At 42.0% G+C, this 21,568-nt stretch overlaps 1 protein-coding gene across 1 annotated transcript in view; it reads left to right on the forward strand.

The window, feature by feature from the left end:
• The first annotated feature begins 9,517 nt into the window (after window positions 1-9,517).
• TSPAN18 (tetraspanin 18) overlaps window positions 9,518-21,568 on the forward strand; it is a 56,350-nt gene continuing 44,299 nt past the window's right edge. Inside the window, exon 1 of the mRNA XM_066321064.1 lies at window positions 9,518-9,640. The gene's annotated coding sequence lies outside the window, so the exon portion shown is untranslated. The remainder of the gene's footprint in view (window positions 9,641-21,568) is intronic.

Genomic DNA, 21,568 nt, shown 5'->3' on the forward strand with positions numbered 1-21,568 from the left:
CTGACAATACAGTGTTTTTACAACAGAAAACATTGTCTCACATTTTAATGACTGTATTAATAACTGGGAAAGCTGGGGAGAGATGTTTCTTTACTGACACATTGGGACAGTGAGCCAAAGAGCTTGATTACTGCAGCTTTCAGAGGGGTGACATTCCGTTTCTCCAGTTCTGTGAGATCCTTTGGGATTCATCCAGAGTTGTTGCAGAATCTCCAGAGTATTGTGCCGTATAATAACAATTGTCCTTGATCTAAGCTGCATGAGCAGCTCCATAGTTGCAACTTCCATTATGCTACACTGTTTTTGATTACTGACTCTTAAAACAGCTGAATGAGAGGACAGAAGAGAAAAACAGTGGGATGGGTTGGGGGGAAAGATGCATTTGCCATGGTCAAAAGCATTTGCCAAAAGGGAAGATGTCCTAGTAATGAAAGCTGGTGTGAGTCTTTAAAAGCACCATAACCAGAAAGTACCATCAAGAAATTGATACCTGCCTTCTCCCTAGTTAGTCCATTCTGATGTGCTGTAATTCTGCTGAATGCCACACAATACAAAATGCTATAAAAAAACCCAGCTATATTGACCCTTAGCTAAAAAAACAATTACCTCATTCCTATGTTTCTAACATGTGCTGGAGTTGCTAATACTTTTACTGATAGCCATGTTTCTTTTGGACCATTGAAAAGTTTTGAAGTTTTGACCATTTTTAACACAGAATTCCAGGAAAAAATTCTGTCAAAAGAACAAAAAAAATTGTTCTTTCCTGAAAGACTGGTGATCAGAAAGTTTTTTGTGTTTGTTTGGGGTTTTGGTTTGGGTTTTTTTTTAACATACAGAGAGTAGAAGGGGAAAAGAAAAACACAGCTCTTACGACAATTTTTTGTTTTTATTTTCTGGGAGAAGAATAGGATGGGTGGATGTCTTTGCCTGGTGTTAACTTAGAGTTCTTTATCTTGTGCTGCTCTTTGTTTGGCAGATTCTGTATGTTCTTAGTTCCTTCCAGTTACGGGCTTTCTGTCATTAATAGCTGCCTTTCTCTTGTGCAGAGAGAGCAAACCCTTTTGAGGCTTTTAAGATTTAAATTGTTAATAGTATTTACTTTTTGGCATCTGATTCTTGATACTTTAAAATTTAGTACCTATTTCTGTAGGGCTCAGCTCTGACTTTACTCAGTTTTCTGCCATGGACAGCTCTATTGCACAATGACAGCGTGATTTTCATCCAAGCCAGTTAAACTGTACTACCATTTGTGGTGTGTGACTTTGCTGCCTTGCATGTTCCAAGGAAGTTTACTTAATCATAATTTTTAAAGTTGCTCTAATTTGACTTAGGTGGTGTATTTGCACTGTACTTTTCCATGGTAGCCTTTAGTTAGAGGTTAAGTTCAGTAATTTGCAAAAATCCAAACTTCCTTGTGGCTTATTTGTACCCGTGCACAGCCAGAGCTACCTCCAACTCTAGGAAGAAGCAGTTAAGAACAGCACGGAGTTGGACACTGAGGTGATGCAGAAATGATGTAACTTGTGGGCAAGGTGACCTGACCCACTCAGGGGAGGTTATAGAGAAGGATTTGAGGCGAGAGGGTGGTTTCCTCCATGTAACTTGGAAAATCAACTTTCTTTTCTCTTCACATCTAGAAATTTGATTTCATGTGCTCATCACAAGTTTTATTACTTCGAAGGACCAAAACCTTTGAACCATGTGCTACATGTTCAGAGCATGATGAGAATGCCAAGACGTGTGCTATATAATGGCTTTGTTGCTGTGGTCAGGAGGATTTAGGTGGAGTAGCACGGACTGGATTGGAATTTTGCAAGATTTAACTCTTCATTTCAAGAGGATAATGGAACAACATTGCATGTCCTTTTCCATAACTCACGGTGGCTTTCTCTTTGGCCTTTATCACTTGATTATTGGGTTTTGTGTGCTTTTTCCTCTTGAAATACTCCTGCTAAGCCGTTTAAAATTATTGTGTGTTTCAAGAAAAACAATCAGGACTTAGGAGACTTTTTGAGGGGGTGGGGGAATCTGGAGTTTGTTTAAAGAAAGGGGATCTGGAGAAGATAAAACAGAGATATCAGTTATGCAGAACTAATGACACATTCCAAAGGAAAGTTGAAGAGCTATACAACTCTGCGAAGTGCTCCATTCTGTATTAGCTTTTTCACTGGGAAATCATCTTTTGAAGGACCTGAATCACACACACATGCATTATACATAAAACCCTGTAATATATGAAAGTATATTTGGATCTAACACTGCATGAGGAAGCCCGTGGCATTCTCATAGAGCAAGCAAATGACACTAAATTCCCTAGGCAGGAATCAAAGCCTTTCCAAACTAACCTCATTACCAGCAGATGTTTGAATTGCTGTAATAGACATACACCCCTGCTGCACATACAGAGTGTGCTGCCTTGAATGTCTGGCTTTTTTGTCCCCTTAGATGCTCCTGTAATTCTAGGAACATCCTGTCCAAAATTGTCAATGTGCCTTCTCAGGTGAATCTGAGGAAAAAGCTACAAGAGATAGATAAGAGCCTTTAAAAAGTAGAATAGAAAACTGCCAGATTGTCAGAGCTAATAGAGTGACAGCTTGAGTGTGAAAACCCAAGTGCTGTGCTGCATTATCCCAGGGATCAGCCAGCCCTTTATTCAAGGAAAGAGGAGAGAGCAGCAATAGCAAACTTAAATTAACAATTCAGGCTGACAGAAAGCATCATTTCTGAGTCAAACAAGAAAAAAATAACTTGAAAAACAGTCTCATTGACTGTTGTTTATGCACTACAGATATTTCAAACTCAAGAAAAACTGAGGAAGTAATGATGGTTGTTAAATGATGATTTAAAATTATTTGAAGTAGCTATTAATATTGCAAATGCTTCTGTTAGGCAACCTGCTTCCTTGGGGCAGGTAATTTAATCCTGTTGCTCAGAAGTGCAATTGGTTTCTTCTTGCAATAGGTTTAGGGCACAGAGGGCATTTGAATTAATGAAAGGCAGACATAGAGGCAGATAATGGAGGAAACACTCCATTATCCTTAGCCTTTGGTAAGTCTGGCTAATTAGTGAAACATTTGAAAGAGATATCTTTCATTTCCATGCAATTTCCAAATAATTTTTTCATCTGGTAGGGTTGTCATGTATTGACTGATAACACATGTGTAATATATGAAACATCTACCTTGTACGTACCTGCACGAGAGTGGTTCTAAGTTAGAGTTGAAGGCCCCATGAACAGGTATATTAAAAAACTTCACAAAACAGCCCCTGCCAGCACTTGTTCATTTAAACGGTGGACATTTGGCCTCTTTGGGGCAATATTTGGGTGCCAGCTAAGTATTCCTTGTGCCTATTTGCATCAGAATTCCTAAATATCCTTCCCATCAGTAGCCTGTCAACTTTGCTTTTAAGGATGAACTTTACAAGCTGTAAAAGGAACAAATGTCAGGGAAAAACAGGAGAACAAGAAAGGAAGAAACAGTAATCTTCACACTGGAGGAATAAACTTGAGACTGAAGATGTTCTCTTCCCAGTTCATTCACTGGCTTCTTGCCTGATCTTTACTGACAATATTTCTCTGGATTCTGCCTCCCATCTGTAACAAGGGAAATACTATTTTTTTCCCCTGCTTTTTATTTGTTGAATCAGCTAGCTTTTTGGGCAGGGAGCTTTTTTATGTTGCACATAGTAAGAAGCTTGGTTCTGCAGGACCTCTAGGGACCCTTGTGATATGAACAGTTACAAAGGGGCACGAATATGTGCAAAGGCATGTTGGGGAAAGATGACTAGTAGTTCACTATTTTTTTTTTTCCTTTCTCTTTTTGGGGGAAGGGGACAAATTCCATTGCCTTAGTTGCCAGGGAAGTTGAAATATTTCTGAAATGTAACTTTGTCACAGTTTAGCATGGTGCTCAGTAGGCCACATGGCTTCTTTGTGGTAGGATCCTCTATCGCAGTGGTTACCATGAACGTGATTGCCATTCTTGTCATTGGTCCCAGATCAGGTAGTTTTTCCATTTCAGGGTATGGGAAAAAAAAAATCTGTATTATTTTGTTAGCATTAAATAGTAATTGTGAGTGTTAACAGTTAAGCAGCCAGCAGTGTTGGTGTGGAAACTCCTGGAGGACAACACAGTCACTGGTCACAGCTAACATGGCTTCATGAAGGGAAAGTGGTGTTTGTCAAACCTCGTTTCCTTCTAAGACACAGTAACCAACCCAGCTGATCTAGTAAAGACAGTAGATGTAATCTTTTTGGACTTCAGCAAAGCTTTTGGTACCTGTCTCTCACAGAGAGACAAAACATCTCTCTGGACAAAACATCCAGCACTCAGCTGGATAAACACATCCTATAATGGGTGAGAAACTGGCTCTCACAGACTTAAAGGGAGTAGGGTGACATCAGGCTGGCATTTGGTCTCTGGTGGGGCTCCTCAGGGCTCCATCCCTGGCCCAGTTTTCCTCAACATCTTCATTAACAACTTGAACGCAGCACTTGAAGGAATACTAAGTAAGTCTATCAACAACATTAAATTGGGAGGAGCTGTCAAATCCCTCGAAGGCAGAAAGGCCCTGCAGAGAGACCTTGACAAATCAAAGGGCTGGGCATTCACCAACCATATGAAGTTTTACAAGGGCAGGTGCCAGATTCTGTGCCTGGGATGGGGCAACCCTGGATGTGTGGACAGACTGGGGAACAAAAGGCTGGAGAGCAGTGCCATAGGAATGAGCCCTGGAGGTTGTGGTTGACAGAAAGTGGATTATGAGTCAGCAGTGCCCTGGCAGCCAGGAAGGCCCAGCATCACCAGCTGGGCAAGGGAGGGGATTGTCCTGCTCTGCTCGGCATGGGGAGCGCCTCACCTGCAGTGCTGTGTGCAGTTTTGGGTGCCGCAATATAAGAAAGGCAAGAATTGTAATTGCAAAGATTGTCCGAAGGAGGCCAGTGAAGGGAAGCCATATGAGGAGTGAGGTGACTTGGTCTGTTCAGCCTGGAGAAAAGACTGAGGGGAAACCTCATTCATCACAAGGAGAAGTGGAGGGGCAGGCACTGATCTCTTTTCTCTTGTGGCCAGGGGCAGGACCCAAGGATACAGCATGAAACTGAGTTAGGGGAAGTTTAGGCTGGATATTAGGAAAGAGTGGTTGGGCACTGGAACAGGCTCCTCAGGGAAATGGTCACAGCACAAACCTGACAGAGTTCAAGAAACATTTGGACAACACTCTCAGGCACATAATTTGACTCGTGAGATGTCCTGCATGGGGCCAGGAGTTGAACTCCATGATCCTGATTGGTCCCTGCCAAACTCAGCATATTCTATGATTCTATGAATCCTATAGGGTAGAGGTGGTGGATTTGGCCAGTGTCTGATCATGTAATTTGATGTTCACCCAGATGTGTGCTGGCTATTCCCCAAAGCATGTTGAAGAACTCTCACACACACTTATATATCTAAATTCAGGTTTCAGAGGTGAGTCAGATCAACCTGAGGCGTTAGATGTTGTGACCTACATTCTCACTGGGCATAATTTCTGTGGGAAAAATGTATTGCGTACATAGATATGTACTTTTAATTTTCAGACATTGTGACAGGACTGTTTTCAGCAGGGCAAAATGCATTTTGCCCATAGTCTGGTCTGTAACTGGAGTTGCCTCTGGTGCTCCTGGGAATCCCAAATCTCACATCTGATCTGAAATGCCAATGAGCCTATATGAAGCTGTTAATGTTTGTGTGAGGTTTTTTAGTCCTCATTACCAACCTGATAGAAAGATAATTCCTCAGCTGCTGTTCCAACCTGTGGGATTTTATCCACTTAATTAATTTTCTTTCTTGTTAAAAAAGATCTCTTTTTATGCTCAAGGAGCTGTGCTTGACTGGCTTTTCAGAGACTCTTCTCATGTCTGTATCAAAGGCCCCAGAAATTGGAGGGTGAGCCCTAGAGGCAACATGCTTGTGAAGGCTGAGCTTGGAAATGCTGCCTTGTGTGCTAAGGGCAAGCTCCTGGAGGGGAGTCAAGTCTGCACAGTGGAGGGGATCCTGGTTCCTTCCCTGCTCCCCTCTTTTGCTACACCACTCAGCAATAAAATAGAAGCTTGTGACATGACCAAAGGATAACAAACCACTTGTTGAATGCCTGCTGAGAGTTTAAAATGCCAGCCTACACCACCCTCCCCAACCTTTCAGCATGTCAGCAAGCTGTCTATGTAAATAAATACACATATCAAACAATAAGCAGAAGCCTTTTTAACATGCACTGTTTCAGCCTGAGATACTGGGTTCTGGTGCAGCTCATCTCAACATCTGTCAAGCTAATGCCAACTCCACAGCTCCCTTTCACTTGTATTTAATGCACAAAGATTTGTGTTGTTTTAAGTAATGAGGAATTGGCTTGCTTTACATCTGTTTTGGTGTTGTTTCTGGTGCATAAAATGTTAAACAGGAATGCTTTGTGTTCCTCCTCATGTCTGTGTTAGTATGTAGTGCAAACTCTTGTTGCTTATGCTTGATTAAGTGGCTTTGTACAACCCATGTGTGTGGTTGCACAAATATATAAGGAGGGAAAAAAAGTCATTTGCAAAATATACCACCACTGGGGCCCCAAAGCACAGAAACACTGAGGTGGGCAGAAAGCTGTGATGAGGGTTGGATTTAAAAGAAACATTGTTTTTTAGAAACTAAGTTCCAGTAGAGTCAATTGTGCCCCTTAAATCAAACTCAGGAGCCGCAGAGTCTAAAGCCCCAAGGGTGTGGGGCTCAGTGCAGTGCTGTGGGAGCAGCACCCGTGAGCTGCTAGTCCAGGTCAGGTCATGTCTAATCCAGGGTCTTGTCTCTGACAGCAGCCAGCACTGATTAGAGAGAATGTAAGACTGAGGCAACAATGGGGAGAAATTCCACATTAAGCTTTTGTTTATTTTTGTTTTCATATTAAAAATGTATTGAGCCCAGATGACACATAGTCCATTGGGCCTACTCCTCTATTGAAAATTCACCTGCAGGCTAGAGGAGTGTTGGATCCTCTAGTGCTGCTGTCCATCTCTGTCTCTCTGCATCAGTCTTGGAGAAGAAGTATGCTTTTTGTTTACTCTATTCACATTTCTCACATGCTACTGCTTTTGCTCTGCTGAGATACTAAGGAATCACATTTTCTAAAAAAACAAACCAGACAGACTTTATGCATGCAACAAGACAGGTCTCTATCAGACTCTTCTGGAGTCTGCTGAGAGTAAGGAAAATATTCTTGCTGCCTGAGACACTTTCAATTGGATTACAAATAAACAAAACAGGGGAGAGAGGAGAGGCATGATCCTCCACTGGAGAGGAGGATTTATATAACCTGATATATCTTGTGTTTCTTAATGCTCCTTGAATAGGGATGATTGAAATCCCTCATCTGAGCAAGCACACACAGAAGACAAAATACATTATTAGTGACCCAAAGTATGTTAGAACCCTCTGCTTCTGATCACAGAGATGCATCAGCTGGAATAGTAATAGGGGATGAATGGGGTTTGCCTATATGGACAGGACTGTTCTTCCATAATGGAAAGGGAAAATTGCTACTAAAGATGCCATTGAATCAAATTTTTGATGATTGTCTCTATGTCTGCCTGTGACACTTTCCGTGTTGTGGTTTCAGTTTACTTTACAAACTTGAATAAACTGTTTTTCCCCTCACTGTCTTCAAAGGCTGGGAATTAATATCCAATACCTTATGTCTGAAGGGACTAGGACTGTGTTCAATAGGATATATTTTTGTTAGGCAGCAGGCACTTTGTCCTGTGCAGAAGTGTATGGATGTTCATTTTCTACATGCAAGCACTTGCACCTCTCAAATATTTGCCCTACCCCTTCAAAAAAGCCAGGATGTGGCTGGTATGTGTGTATTTGAAATGCCAGGTTGTACAGAGCAGAGTCTGGTAAGCAAACAGCCCTGGGAGGATGAACCACAGCTGAAAGTGCTGAAAGAGTTCAACGGAGACACGGCCAGGGAGAACACCAGCCTAAGTACAATTTGGTGGGCCCTTGCTCTGCTCACTAGACTGTGCTGCCCCTGTATTGCATGTCAGATGACTGTCCAGGGTGCAGAGCACTCCTCACCAATGCTCCTGTGTTCCACTAATCCCTCTCTCTCATCATGGGGAAGTGTGAAATAACACCTCTGCACTGGGGAGCAGGGAGCTGCTGACAGAGGGCTGATACCCTGTGCGTGGGAGGAATTTCCTTTCATGTGGTCTGGTGTGACATTAGCACTTTCCAGCTGGCTTGTAGGTGGCTTTGTAATCCCTGGATTGACAAATGGCAGTTCAGCTCAGTATGGCTGTCATCTTCAGACAGCATGACAGAGAAGGGGAGCTTGACATGTCCTGCTGCAGCCCTGTCTCAGTGTCTTACGGTGCTGCAGGGTGGAGTTGCTGCGACAAGACCTTCTCTTCCAGCTTTTCATCTTTATCCTGAAGGAAGTGCTAAGCATTGTGTGATGCAGAGGGGTCAGAGGTGCTATCTGATGTTTCATTTGGGCAGTTGGTATTGGCCCTGAGATCTGAAGTGGCTGGGCAGGGCAGAGGATTTGAGCTTCAAAAGAAAGCAAAACAACAAGGTAGACCAGAGAGGACAGAATTAGTATCACGAAATGGATTTACATGGCGCCACCTTCATATCTGAACTGGAGCTGTCAGGGAGAATGAGATCCAGACTCGCTGCTGCTCTCCAGAGAGGAGCTGTTATGGAACGATTGCTCAGTTAAAGTGATGGCTCCACCTCTGTGCCCCGTGTCTGGCTGATTTCTGCAAGGAGAAAACAGACATAACCTGGCATGATCCCTTCTCCTCTCCCACTGGCTTTTCATGCCTTTCTGCAGGCTCTGATTTAGGCAAGATTCTTTCATTTGCGTTATTGTTTTCACCCCTTGAACACCAGTTAGTGTCCTCCTCTCGCCCTTACCTGCCTCTCAGCTCCATCACCTTGTCTTTTACATCCTCAATCGTTTCTGGCTCCCTCCATTCAGAGTAAGTGGTACTTTAACATCTGTCCAGTAGGTGAACAGATGTGTGCATGCTTGCTGCCTACAATACAGAAAGGGTGTGTGTGTTAAACACTTAACTACCTATGTTTTATCACACACTACTCCATCCTGTGTTCTGGAACTTGCCTTCTGGGGACTAACAGCATCTCTTCCTGGGCATGACTCTCCTCTGCTGTGCAAAGGAGTAAGAGGGAAAGATGCAGAGCAATTCTGTTCCTTCTTTCTTATTCTTCTGGAAATAGTCCTGTCCTCCTACCTTTTGGTCAAAGCCCTTTTCTGGTCCACCTAATGAACTGGAAGCTAAAGAAGAAGATTTTGCCTTTAGTCTTGACCTTGACAGGGTCTTCAGGGTCACTGAGAGATGCTTCCCCTCATTTCCTTCAGGTGTACAAGAAAGAGTTGGTCTTTACCCAAGCAGGAGGAAGTAAAACAAGGTGGCAGTCTTTTGCTCAGGTCCAGTATGTGTCTTATGTATTTTTCTTGCTGTTTCTGACAGGTTTCAATCACAGTGCTAGAGACCTGAAGCAAGGATCCTGACCAATGCATACTCAGTACAGCCTGACTTCTTGAGGAGAACAAGTATTTTCCTGAAAGTCTGTCCCCTCAAAGCAGCACACAGGTAAAGCAGACAGTACTTCTGATGCTCCAGCTCACCTGCACTGGATTGAGCATATTACTTTTTCCATTAATTTGGCTCGAGAGGGACCTTGACACCACTGCCTGCCATGTCTGTAGGGATGTAACCTTACAATGTATTTACAGCATGGGGAGCATTTCTCAGCAAAAATGTACTTTCAGAGGATCAAGACTGCCCATACGGTTGAGATAAATATAGGTTAAAAGCATGGGCAGAGTATGCTTGAAAAAAAAATGTTGTATACAAGGTATTAATGAGACAATCCTGAGATCTTGTGTTGTAAAATAATTTTGTGTTGGAAATACCTTAATTTAAATGAAAACTATTTAAAAAAGAGGAATAAAGGCATGCATGTTATGGAGAAGGGGTTTAGTATGAAATTAATTTAATAATGTTGTTTTCAACTCGGAAAGATGTTTCAGGTCATCCGTAAGTGAAAAAAAAACAAACACAAAGGCTTTGCAGTTCCAATTGCTATGACTCATGGAAACCAGATCTAGAAAAAAATGAGGCCCTTTAGTCCAAACTCTTAATCCCCTACTAGTATGTAACATCGTTCCCAGCAGCGTCTACCAGTCCTGATTTAAATGATGGGATTTTCCCTTGTCCCCTTGGGATACTATTGCACAGACTAATAGAATTAATCTGCTTACTTCTCTTTCAACCCCTGACCGCTGCAGATGCAATTAGTAGTAGGTGATGGGAGGATTCTGTTTCCTATGCTGTATTATGAAGGCTTAGGGCTGTATTGTGTTAAACCAGACATCAGTTGCAAGTGTGTTTGCCTGAGTGTGGCTTATCTGTCAGTACTCATTACAGCCCCATAAACGTCTCTGAACTACATTTCTCAGACTTAGGAGCTTTTCTACAATGCTAATTCAGGATCTGATAAGGCACAGACTAATGTATTTGAATGCCTGTGAGAAAGATAGTATGATTGGGAACTAAAGTGAAATGCAAAGTTGTATGCTGCCTGTGCTAGAGACTCGAAGAGGCAATTTACTTCTGTGCTTCTGGAGCATTCCCTGGTCTCTTTGGCTTTTCTCCCAGACAATTTGTTAGGATGAAATACCTTTTTGCTGTGTGTGGTGCTGCTTGAAGGTACCACTGCACCTTTCTATTTGTGAATTTCAGGCTTGTCTTAGATGAATGGTCTGATGCTTACTGAAAGACTCCAGTTAAATAATCAGATAAAATCAAATAAATTTGAGCTGGAAAATCATAGCAGGTTTATTTAGTAAATACGAAGTAGAACATCTTTCTGTGACATTTCATCTGGGTTTTTTTCTCAAATTTGGAAAAGTTTTATTAGGGAGAATTAGTTTCTAAAGCAGATGAATGCTGGAATGCAGATGGCCAGGTTACACCTGGAGAGTACAGCAACAGCTGAGCTGTACAAATTCCTTGCATGGACATATGGATTCATCCACTTCCAAAGTGAATTAAAAAAAACAACATAATACAGAAAGCAACTGCAATATAATTGCCATTGGATGTTTGAATGACACTTCAATGTGAAATGGAGCCTGGAGGTCCTGAAAAACAGGGCATGTGCCAGTCTTCCACATAGGCTCTGTCCTCTGGCACCAAAGGAGGAGGTTACAATCCTGTTCCTCCTCCCTCTCATTAAATCCTGGCTCTAAAATGCCATAGCTTTTCTGGAGTATTTCTTCAAACAGAAAGCCTAAACATAATCTTAGCCACTGGTCCAGTCTTTCATTATCAAGATAAGTTAATTAAGCTTGTTAAAATTTGGCTAGTTGCCTGTGTTTGTCAGATACAAAATTCTTAAACACTGAAGATTTGATATGCTCAGTGAGTCCTGTGCTAATTTTCCCATTGTTTTTAATAATTTGAAACTCTTTTCCAGTTTGGTGCTTGGCTGCTTCATGTGGTTTCATAATGTATTTTAAATGTGGAGACTAAAGCCAGGGGTAATGATCCATAGCACTCTGGATCATCTGCAGCTTATGTTCCCTGTCCTGGCTTTGCCAGTCAAGCTTTATTCCAGTGAAAGTGTCAGTAAGCCCAAGGCAGATAGGCACTGTTTCTCCTCTCCCCTTCACTTTTTCTTTACCCTGAAAGTTTATCTTGCTGCTCATTTTTTTAAAAGCTTTGCATTAGCTGGGGGGCCGTGAAGTAAAAGGCACGCTTTAAATACAGATACAGCTGGTGATAGTCCTTTCAAAAGCTGCATTTCTCAAGCTGGGAGCTATTGACCCCTTTCAGTGCAGTCACAAAGAAATCCAAGAGGAAATGGAGGGTGAGGGCCAGCAGGGATTATATATATATATAATTTTTTTCCTCCAAGTCTTCTTCTTACTCCACCCCCTGCCAAGCTGGCTATTGTTTGTGCCTCCACATGGGATACCAGCAGCCATATAAGGAAAATGGCATAATGTTACATTCTTCCTTAAAACTGATTTCTTGCAGTTGCTTTTTCTTTCCCCCTTGCTGAAAGTTGTTCTGTTTTGGTGCACGCTTTAGGCAAAAGGAAAGTGGTAGCCCATGGTACACAGGGTATAGCATCTTGGGCTATGCAAAAGACTTTTTTTGTCTCTGTTATCTCAGTACAGGTGATGAGGCAAAGCAGCAAAATGGCAAATGATGAGGTGCAGCTACTATGACAGGAGGAGAGGATGTCGCATTTTCCTGCATCTTGAACTCAGTAATAAGGAGTAATAATGATTTTTATTTTCTCACCTTTTTTTTCTTGCTTAAAAGGATGCTCAGATGGGACAGAGGCAGAGACCACCCCTCTATGTCCCTTTTCATTCACAATCTACCTTTTATGCATATATTTTGCAGCTGAAGTGCTGAGGGCGTGGCATGAACCAGTTTGGCTAGCAGCTTCCTCTGCTCTGTGGAATGACCAAACCCACTGGTGGGGATGACCACTGCCCAATTATCTCAGCAGGCAGATGAAATGTTTAAACCTGCAGGAAGAGAGACTGCGAGCAGCAGTATTTCAGGGGCTGAAGTCCTGTGAGTAGCAGGCATCAGTCTAAACATGCAACAGCTCAGGAAAAGAACTCTTGAAGTTTGAGATCTTTTCCTGGTGCAACTGTCACTTGTTGACGAACAGAAACTGCTGCTCTTTTGAAATAAATCTGAACTTCAAACACATCCACTTAGCGACTTCTCCAAGGGAACAGCTGGAGCAAAATGAGCCCAAAAAAGGCTGAATCCTCTGACTCCAGAAAGCAGAGGGAGAGCCTGGAGAGGGAAAAACATAGGTTTGGAAGCTGGGAAAAAGATAATTCTTGGAGAGGAATGAGTGTGTGTTGTGCATGTGAGCATATGATTTGGGCACTCTTTTGTATCCTCTTGTAGCCTCTTCAATTGGGATGCAATTTTTAGTTGTGCTTTTTATGGTTGCCATCACTTTTGTTTCCTTGTGATGCTCCTCTGTTCAACGACCGATAATTTTTCAAACTTGTTAAAAATTAGAGTACCCAATTCCTTCTTAGAAAAAAGAAGCAACAAATTTTGAGGTCCATTTACCACAATCATGTCACAATATTCAATCTGTGTTATGCTGAGGTGTGATTACAGGAGTGGAAAAAGGGAAAGTACTTTCTATAAAGACATTTTTGGGCAGAATATTAATAGTTCAATATTATTATTATGATTATCTGCGTGTGCATTGACAATATACACATTTTTTCCTTATTAAAATGTTGAACAGTTTGACAAATTTTAAAGAAGTTGCAATTTTCTGAGAATGGAGTAAGGACTTTTTAAAGGTTTGGTGTTTTTTAAATAGATCTGTAAATGGAGCCTGCATTGACCAAAAGAATCTGATATTGTACTAAGAAAGTTCTAATTTTCTTTAATTTTTCTTTTGACTGTGAATTAAATTGTTTGGAGAAGCTTTGCTACTCTCAAGTGTCTACAAAATTAGTCTCCAAGAGAATCTTTACTGTATGATAAATTGTAATTATACTAGAGATAAAACTGGGGAAGCCTTCTGGGCTTTACTTTACTCTGGGCTTGAGCTGGCACCAGTATAGCAGGGGAATGCTCTCACATAGCTTTTTCTCCATGAAAGGTAATTTGGTGCCTCCTAAATGCTGCCCACTGTGGCATCAAGAGGAGATATCACAGTGAGTGGTATGGGACGATGCGATGCCCCATGTTCTCTGTTCTCAAATTACCAGCGAAGCAGCAAATGACATTTGACATGTACATGGCTGGCATGGGACATCTGAGCTAGCACTGCACAGACAAATGGCATGCTCCTGGCCTGGCAGCCACTGTTCCAAGCTCCCTGCAAACTCCCAGGCCACATGTTTTGGTTGCAGCCTGCTCACATTATAACTGTCCCAGGAGCTGCGTTGTGCAAGCGCTAACTAGGGAGAGAGGAGCACCAAGGGTGAGTGCCAGGTCAGCCATGCATCCCGAGCGCCTTCTCTGAGGAGCAGAGCTTGGCATCTCAGCCGGGCCAGCGGGAGGTTTCTGCTCTTCTGCTGCAGGAGGTGCTCATCAGGCTGTAAGTGGCTGCTGACAATGTGGCACGTGTTTGCCGATTCTGTCTCTGATGGCTCTAGAGGACCCAAATGTTGTTAGAGCTGATTCTGCCAGCAGTGGATTGACTTGCTCAGAGGTATTGCCCCAGAGACTTGAAGCTAATCCTTCTGATGCTAACCGTGGTGCATGTGCAGAGTGCTTTAGGCTGTGCCTGTTTCCCTATGAAGCTGGGAGCTTGTGTAACATGGAAACAATCATGATGGAGGAGGAAAGAAACTGTCATTAGAAATATATTTCTAACAGTTCCTGTCACTTAGATCTAATGCTACTGAGTAATTTAAAGCTTTTTTGACTAACTCTATCATGGCTAAAGTGCTTTGTCAAGCGACAATGAGGTTTACCCAATGTGACAGGACAGGAAAGCAGAGCTGCCTTTCATCGCTGTGCCACGTCCTGAGTGGAGTGGCTGAGATAGGGTGTCGCTGAGAATGGCAGTGAAGGCTTTGCATTGCTTATTTTGAGACCTGCAAAAGTACCTTCGTTTTTGATTTGTGTATTTTGAAAACTATTGAGTGAAGCTGGGGACTTAGTTTAAAAGCTGCTAGAACTATTCTCTCGCTGTAGAGATTTCTGAGGAAACAGATACATAAGTGGGGTATATGTGCATGTATTTGAAGCTTTTATTCTTGGGCTTATGAGTAAGAGCTGGAATCAGTGAAAGGTGATAACTATTAAAATCAGTAATAAGGATAGTATTACCCTCTAAGAAGTGAAGTGGGTTTGGGGAATTTTGCATTCATTAGCTCTGTGCCTAGACTGCATACTGACACAGGGAAATAGCTTGGTTCCTCTCTGCCTTCTTTCCTCATCTATATAAAGATGCTAAAACCACTGATAAGCTTTATCTTATAGGAAACGTATTTTATTTTGTGTAGAAACTAGCTTTGTGGCACTTTGCATTGCTTTTCAGAGAAGTTTCATGATGAAAAAGTTTTAATTCAAGAGGGTTTATCTTCATATTTTTACCTGTTGTTCCTCCTTTCTGTGACAAAACAGGAACGGGGAAGGGAAGTAAAACCAAAGGAAGTAATCTACAAATTCTCATTCCTTGCTTGTGAAACTGCATATCAAAAAATTTCTATGCATCTTACATTATAAAGAAAATAAATTGAAAAGTAGTTGGATTTTAAACTTGCAGAGCGTGAAAAAGGTTATTATTAATATTGAGTGCCCTGACACGTTTTGCATCTGAGGTTTCTTTCTTGCTTGCGTTGATGCGTCTAATTAGTGCAAAATTTTGAGAGTCTTTTTGAGAGAGGAGCCTACACCCAGGTCAGCTGATGGCCAGGCTTGTGCACAGTAAAGATAATGGTGATGATAATTTAATGTCTGGCTTGTCCTCTGTAAGATGACTCATGCTCCGATTACCTTCTAATGGATGGGAGTCGCATCCTTGGCAGACATTACATTTGTTGACAGTTGTTGGCAGATAAGAAAGTAGGAGCAGCCTTGGACATGCTTGTGCTGGACATTCAGGGCTGTTCCCCTCAGAAGCAAGTGTCAGAAGAGTCGAGGTAGGGACGACATGCAGGCATTTTGTGGCTGGATGAGATGGAAGCGGTTATAATGGCAGTGCTCTACTTGTATTTTGGCTTTCAGTGTGTCCAGCACATGGAGGTCTTGAGCTGAAAATGTCTGCAGCTGTTCCTTTCTCGAAAACTTGGAGTACATCACATGTATGAGTGGACCAACACCCCCAGCAGCATGTGCAAATATAAATATATTTCAAAGAAATATGTTTAATCAACCTAAAATTCCTTTTTTTAATTATCTGTGAAGGGTTTATTTTTAAGTGCCCCAATCACTAATGAGGTGCTAGTTTTCAGATGGACTTGTAGCACTGCCTTGGTATTTTCAAGTATTTCAAGAATGGCAGGAGCCAGGCCCTGATCCCAGGAGGGTAGGAGGAAGCTTTACCTGTGAACTGACTTTGTGTAATTGCCACCTTGAAATGCTTCTGGCACTTTTCCCTGTGACTTAATGACAGGATATTAGAGTTTGTGGCTATCCAACCCACTGGTTTCCCCATGTTCTGCAGGAGGGTTATCAGGCTTGGACATTCTTACTGCTGTCTGAGCAGCCCTTGCTGGTCCTAGAAAGAGAAAGATGGACCCAGTGCAGTACAGAGGACATGTTTGGCAAGGCAGAATTTGTCACTGACTCCTCAAACTGACCTGGACCATTTATAACATTTCTGGCTGCAAAGTACATCCAAGAGTACATTCCAAGAAAGCTAAAAATAATATCCTCAACTTTAACTTACTTCTCCCAAAAGGATTCAGTTAACAAGAAGGAAAGAGTTTGTTCTTTTCCCCCCCATGCTAAAGTGCTCAGCTCTCAGAATGGAGCTATAAGTTTATCACAAGTTATTGGCCTGTGAGTTGGATTCATGTGTGGATCACGTTACTGGAAAGTGTAATTATTTGCCAGGACTACCTTTGCTTTTCCATTTCCCTTTCCATCTCCCGGTTCTGTATGTTATCTGGAAGCAGCACTGAAGGCCAAAGTCTCTCTGAGCTGATTGGAACCAGGAGTTGGCATTCTGCTATTCTGGGTCCTTCTGCCAAAAGCCAGTGTTCAAAGCAGAGACTGTAAGTACAGCTTACTCACATGAACACAATTTATGATTGTTTAAAATACCTGAAGATCAGTACAGCAAAGCTCAGATTCTCCTGGAAACTTAGTGTGACCACACGGTGGATAAAGTTGTGTGTATTCCACAAGTCACCTCTGGAAACGGGGATAAGTGATGGCGACTTCTAAAAAGCAGTGATGAAATGGTTTATGTTTTGGTGAGTTTGTTTGGTTGGTTTTTCCCCCCTAAGATGTAGTTAGAAAGAATTCATTTGGAAAATTCTAAACCAGCTAAATGTAAATCCAGATATTTAGGACTAGCAATATGAATCCCCAGGGATGCTCAATAGTCTTGAGTGTACAAGTGTTAAGTGTACAAAGCTGATCTCAAGCTACTGCCTGAGCTGCTTGGGATCTTGGTCTTTTGTTATGTGTTTCTTCTATTGATCAGTAATAATGACAATTGATGAAAAGTCTAGTGTCCTGATGGTTCTTTTCCTGTGAATAGAAAATCAGCTGTGCATATCAAGTCTGTGGATCACATCTCTGTCATAGACAATTTTTATGAAAGACAAGAATTACACCAACTTTTATATCAAAGAATCTTTACAGAGACCGTACATCTTCATAAAACCAAGTTAAGCAAATAGTTTCTATCTACAGTAGGGGTATGTATGTATATATATATTTTTGTAAACATTAAAATGTTTACTTCCAGATTTTTTAATGCAATATATTTTTGTGCAGAAACGCCAAAGCTAATCTTTTTAACATCTGAAAATGAAACATATGTTTTCCTATTAAAATTAGATCCAAACATTTTATAAAAAGAGGTTTTGTTTGGATTTTGTTCGGGGCAGTTGGTGTTTTTTAAGTTAGAAAATGTAAAAAAATAAAACTTCATCTTAGATTAAACAAAACTTTGGGGAATTATTAATGTGAAGAAATACCTCTGTATTTTTTTGTTTTAGAAGAAATCTCTACCAGTTCAAACTGAAGCAATTATTCCCATCTGGTTTGTTTTTTTTATTTTTTTCTTTTTGTCATCCAAACAACAGAATCGTTTGATCATCTTTCTATGTTCTTTCTGGATATACTAATGCAGAGTGATTTTTGTTTGTTTGTTTGTTTTTTGTTAATATAAAATTTCTTTTTGTGCCCCATTTCTGAAAGAGTTTGGGGTTTGTCTGGCAGGAAAATGACGATTAGGACGCTACTCTTCCTTCTGCTGATGAGTTCCTTTTGTCACTATTAATGGCAGAGAGACTACTCTAGGATTTCCTGTTCCTGTTTTCTCATCCACCTCAGAATTACTGAATACTCTCAGCTGCAAGTCAAGGAATAAGGCATGAATGCTCATTGTTATCATTAAATGTTTTCTTTCCTAATTCTCTTTTATTGTGTCCCAGTGACTTGCAGCTGAGGATTAAAATAACTGCCTTCAGCACCAGCACTAGGCTCTGTTTGAAACCTCCAAAGGGTATGGTTTTTCTTCCCTGTATCCCTTGTAATATGCCTGCCTAGGATGAGCAGCAGTCTCCTCCCCATGCCAAGTGATTCTGTTACTGAGGAATGCTGGACAGATACCATTGCACACATAATAGAGGTGCTCCCAGATTTGGGGTTTGAGCTTGATTTAAAAGGGAGGAGAATGGAAAGGAAAGGAATATTTGTATTTTCAGGAGAGACCCTGGCTACAGTGCTTTGCAGAACTGTTTTAAATACGCTCCTCAGGCAGGGAGGTCTGTGGGTGCAGGCGAGCTGTTCAAATATTTCCATGCAGTGCTCAGGGCTGCCGTCCCAGGCACGTACTTCATTATTGCTTTGGGGAAAAGCATTCTGGGACTAATCAATCAGCATAGCTCTGGGTTTCTTCTCAATCAGAGCTCCTCTGATGTGTCTTTCAGTGCTGCTAATTTTGTTTTTAATCTCTGAATGAGAGATCGATTTGCACAAAATAGCACCAGGCAGAAGAGTTGGTTTTGCAATGGGTGAAAGCATCTGGCCTACTTTCTCCAGAGCACTTAAATGGATATTTTAAGTTGTAGGTCCTGAAGAAGACAGTGGTGGTAGTGCTTTGCTGAAGTGTGCTCTGAAGATCTCAGTGGTTTCCTAATGCAAGATTAAGATGTCCTCTTGGCTCTTTGCTGTCACCTCTGGTCTGGAGCACACCTTATCTCAGAAAGGACCCTTGTGCTTCACCTTTACAGTGGTGCCATATCACTGTCCTGCCCCTTTATCTATCCTTCTGTCCTTCCACTTACCATACCTCCAGATTCTTTGCTGCAACTCTTCTTGGTTTTGTTGAGGCAGTGTTGCAACCTGGACATGTTGGGAAGGGAAAAGCTGTAAAACAGATTTATGTTATTCAAGACAGTCCTTATGTGCATAAGAATTTGGGGGGAAAAGCTGGTCAGAATTAAAAGATAGAAAGTTTTGCCCTTTCTCTATCACTGGGTTAGCTCAGATTGAAATCCAGGACAGCTGGTACCAAGGTCCTGCCTCATCCTTCTGACTAGAGCAAATTGTTGTAAAATTGGTGTAGCTGGCTGGGAAGATATACCCTGCACTGCAAAGGATGGGAATTGCATGCCATGAATTAATCTCCTTGAAGACATCTGTACAACATGCACTTAGGCCACTATTTTCTGATGTTCCGTGTCATTGCTCACAAAGGAGAAAAGATGGACTGTACTTATTTTTCCCCTGAGTTCAATGGGAGTTGAAGGGAGGCAGTTCTTTACCTCTCTTAATGAGTAACTTTATACTGTGCTGTCTCCTACAATAACAGCTGTCAGTGCTAGAAGGAAAATAAGCTATTTGCCAAGACAGTGAGGCTGTGAAAGTTGGTAAGAGAGAAGGAAAGGTATGTGCAGTGAGCTGAGATTGCAGCAGGAGTCATGAGAATTCCCAAGCTCTGAAGAGTGCTCCTGATTTTATCTTTTCATACAGCTCTGGAAGTAGTGTTTGTTTAATGTTTCTGGTCACGGTGAATGAAAGTAAAAGTTCTGACTGGAGAGTGTATTAGTGCTGTGATGATGAGGGAGGTTAGGCTACCTGTTGTGTTTGCTGTGCAGTGATGCTGTGTTACAAATTATGTTTATGGCTAAGAACCTCCAATGCTGGCACAGCCTCAAGTAAGGTAGGAAAGGATCATTGTGACCCCTTTTTCATCCTAGACACAAGGTTTCTTTGAGTTAAGCCTGGTTTAGATCTGAGCAGCTTCATGCAGAAATTTGTCATTTTTTTTTTCTATTCAAGACCGTTCTTCCCTATATATCTTGCAATTACATAATGCCCATATGGCACCTTGACGAATTGTTTGGAAGGCGGCTGAACACTACAGAAGCTCTATGACCATTTTCCCAGTTCCTTGTCAAATAACTTCATCCTTTGCAGTTCATGTGTTGAATATCAGAAGCCTGTAGGTTATCTGAGAATGGAAGATGCTTGGGGACCAGGTGTGTGTCTATAACTTTCTTAGCTCAGGTGTTCTTTGGTCTTTCCTCAAATATGAAATCTCCATCAGACTGTCCCAATCTCTGCCAACATCAGTTGAAGCTGGAAACTGAGTGAAACAGTCCACCATGAGTAAACCTGCACAAGGCACAGTGTATGAAATCTACATGCCACTGGAACCAGCGTACATACTCCCACATATCTCCCTGGCCCTTGAAGTTTATCCCTTTACTGGTGAAGAACTTCTTGTGAATATAAGGATTGATGATTCAGCTGTTCTCAACTGATCTTTTCCCACAAACCATCTCTGAAGCCTGGTGATGTGGGTACATGCCCATTAATCATAACATTGGTAGGTTTTGTCTGGCCAAAATCTAGCTCCAGGAATTAAGACTGCTGCCTATAGGCAGCCGATAAATCTGGAAAATTCCTGCAGTAGGAAGAGGTGTACCTAGGTGAGAACATGCACAGCACTGAGAAAGGAAAGAGAAGGTCACAGTAAGTTTTGCACCTTCCCAGTGAGCAGTGCTGGGAAAGCAGGCAGACCCATGGAGGCCTTGGAACATGCTTTCACTGACAGAAAGTAGTTTGGCAGCTTGTTTTACTCCCTGTTTTTTATTCTTTAAAATTGGAAAAGCTCCTTCTATCCCACACCCCATGGAGTCCAGAGAGGTACCTGTCCCAGCTTCTCCTCTTGTGCACTGCAGAGGTTAGCAGAGCCTCAGGGATGCCTGTTGCCTGGATACAGGGTAGTCCTGCATCTCAGCCCCCCAGCCAGCCCTGCCAAAGCGGAGGCTGTGGGGGGAGAGGTGGGCGAAGTAATCCCTGTGCACTTGGAAGCAGGAGCACAAAGTCCACCTGATGCAGCCTGCAAGCTCAGAGCTTCCTTTTACTTTGCTACTGTTATTATTATTTATCATTATTATTGATAGGAGAAAAGTGCAGCCCAGCTGCTAGGCACAGAGATCTGAGGGCTCCTGCAGGGTGAAGCGCTTCGTGCCATTTAGCAAACCAGCCATTGTGCTGTCTCTGGCGTATGCACTTTATTTCACATGCTTGTTCCGAGCCTCCTGCTGCTGCTCACACTACAACTGCTGACAAGTAGCCTTCCTGGCAACACGGAATCACAGCCTGTGACTTGGGACCTTGTGAGTACAATGCGAAGAAGGCACTGACTGCTGAATATTTAAAAATAAATTATTTCATCTTAAACATGAAAATGCTCTTTGCAGTTCATACACATCACTGCTTGGTGACAGTGACTGGCCATGTCATGCATTATTCTTGTGTTCAGACAGGACTGATGACTGTAGGGCAAAAACTTTCTTCTCTCTCTTTTGCTGAGCA

The sequence above is a fragment of the Sylvia atricapilla genome, chromosome 6 (genome assembly GCF_009819655.1).
Source record: "Sylvia atricapilla isolate bSylAtr1 chromosome 6, bSylAtr1.pri, whole genome shotgun sequence".
Taxonomy (NCBI): domain Eukaryota; kingdom Metazoa; phylum Chordata; class Aves; order Passeriformes; family Sylviidae; genus Sylvia; species Sylvia atricapilla.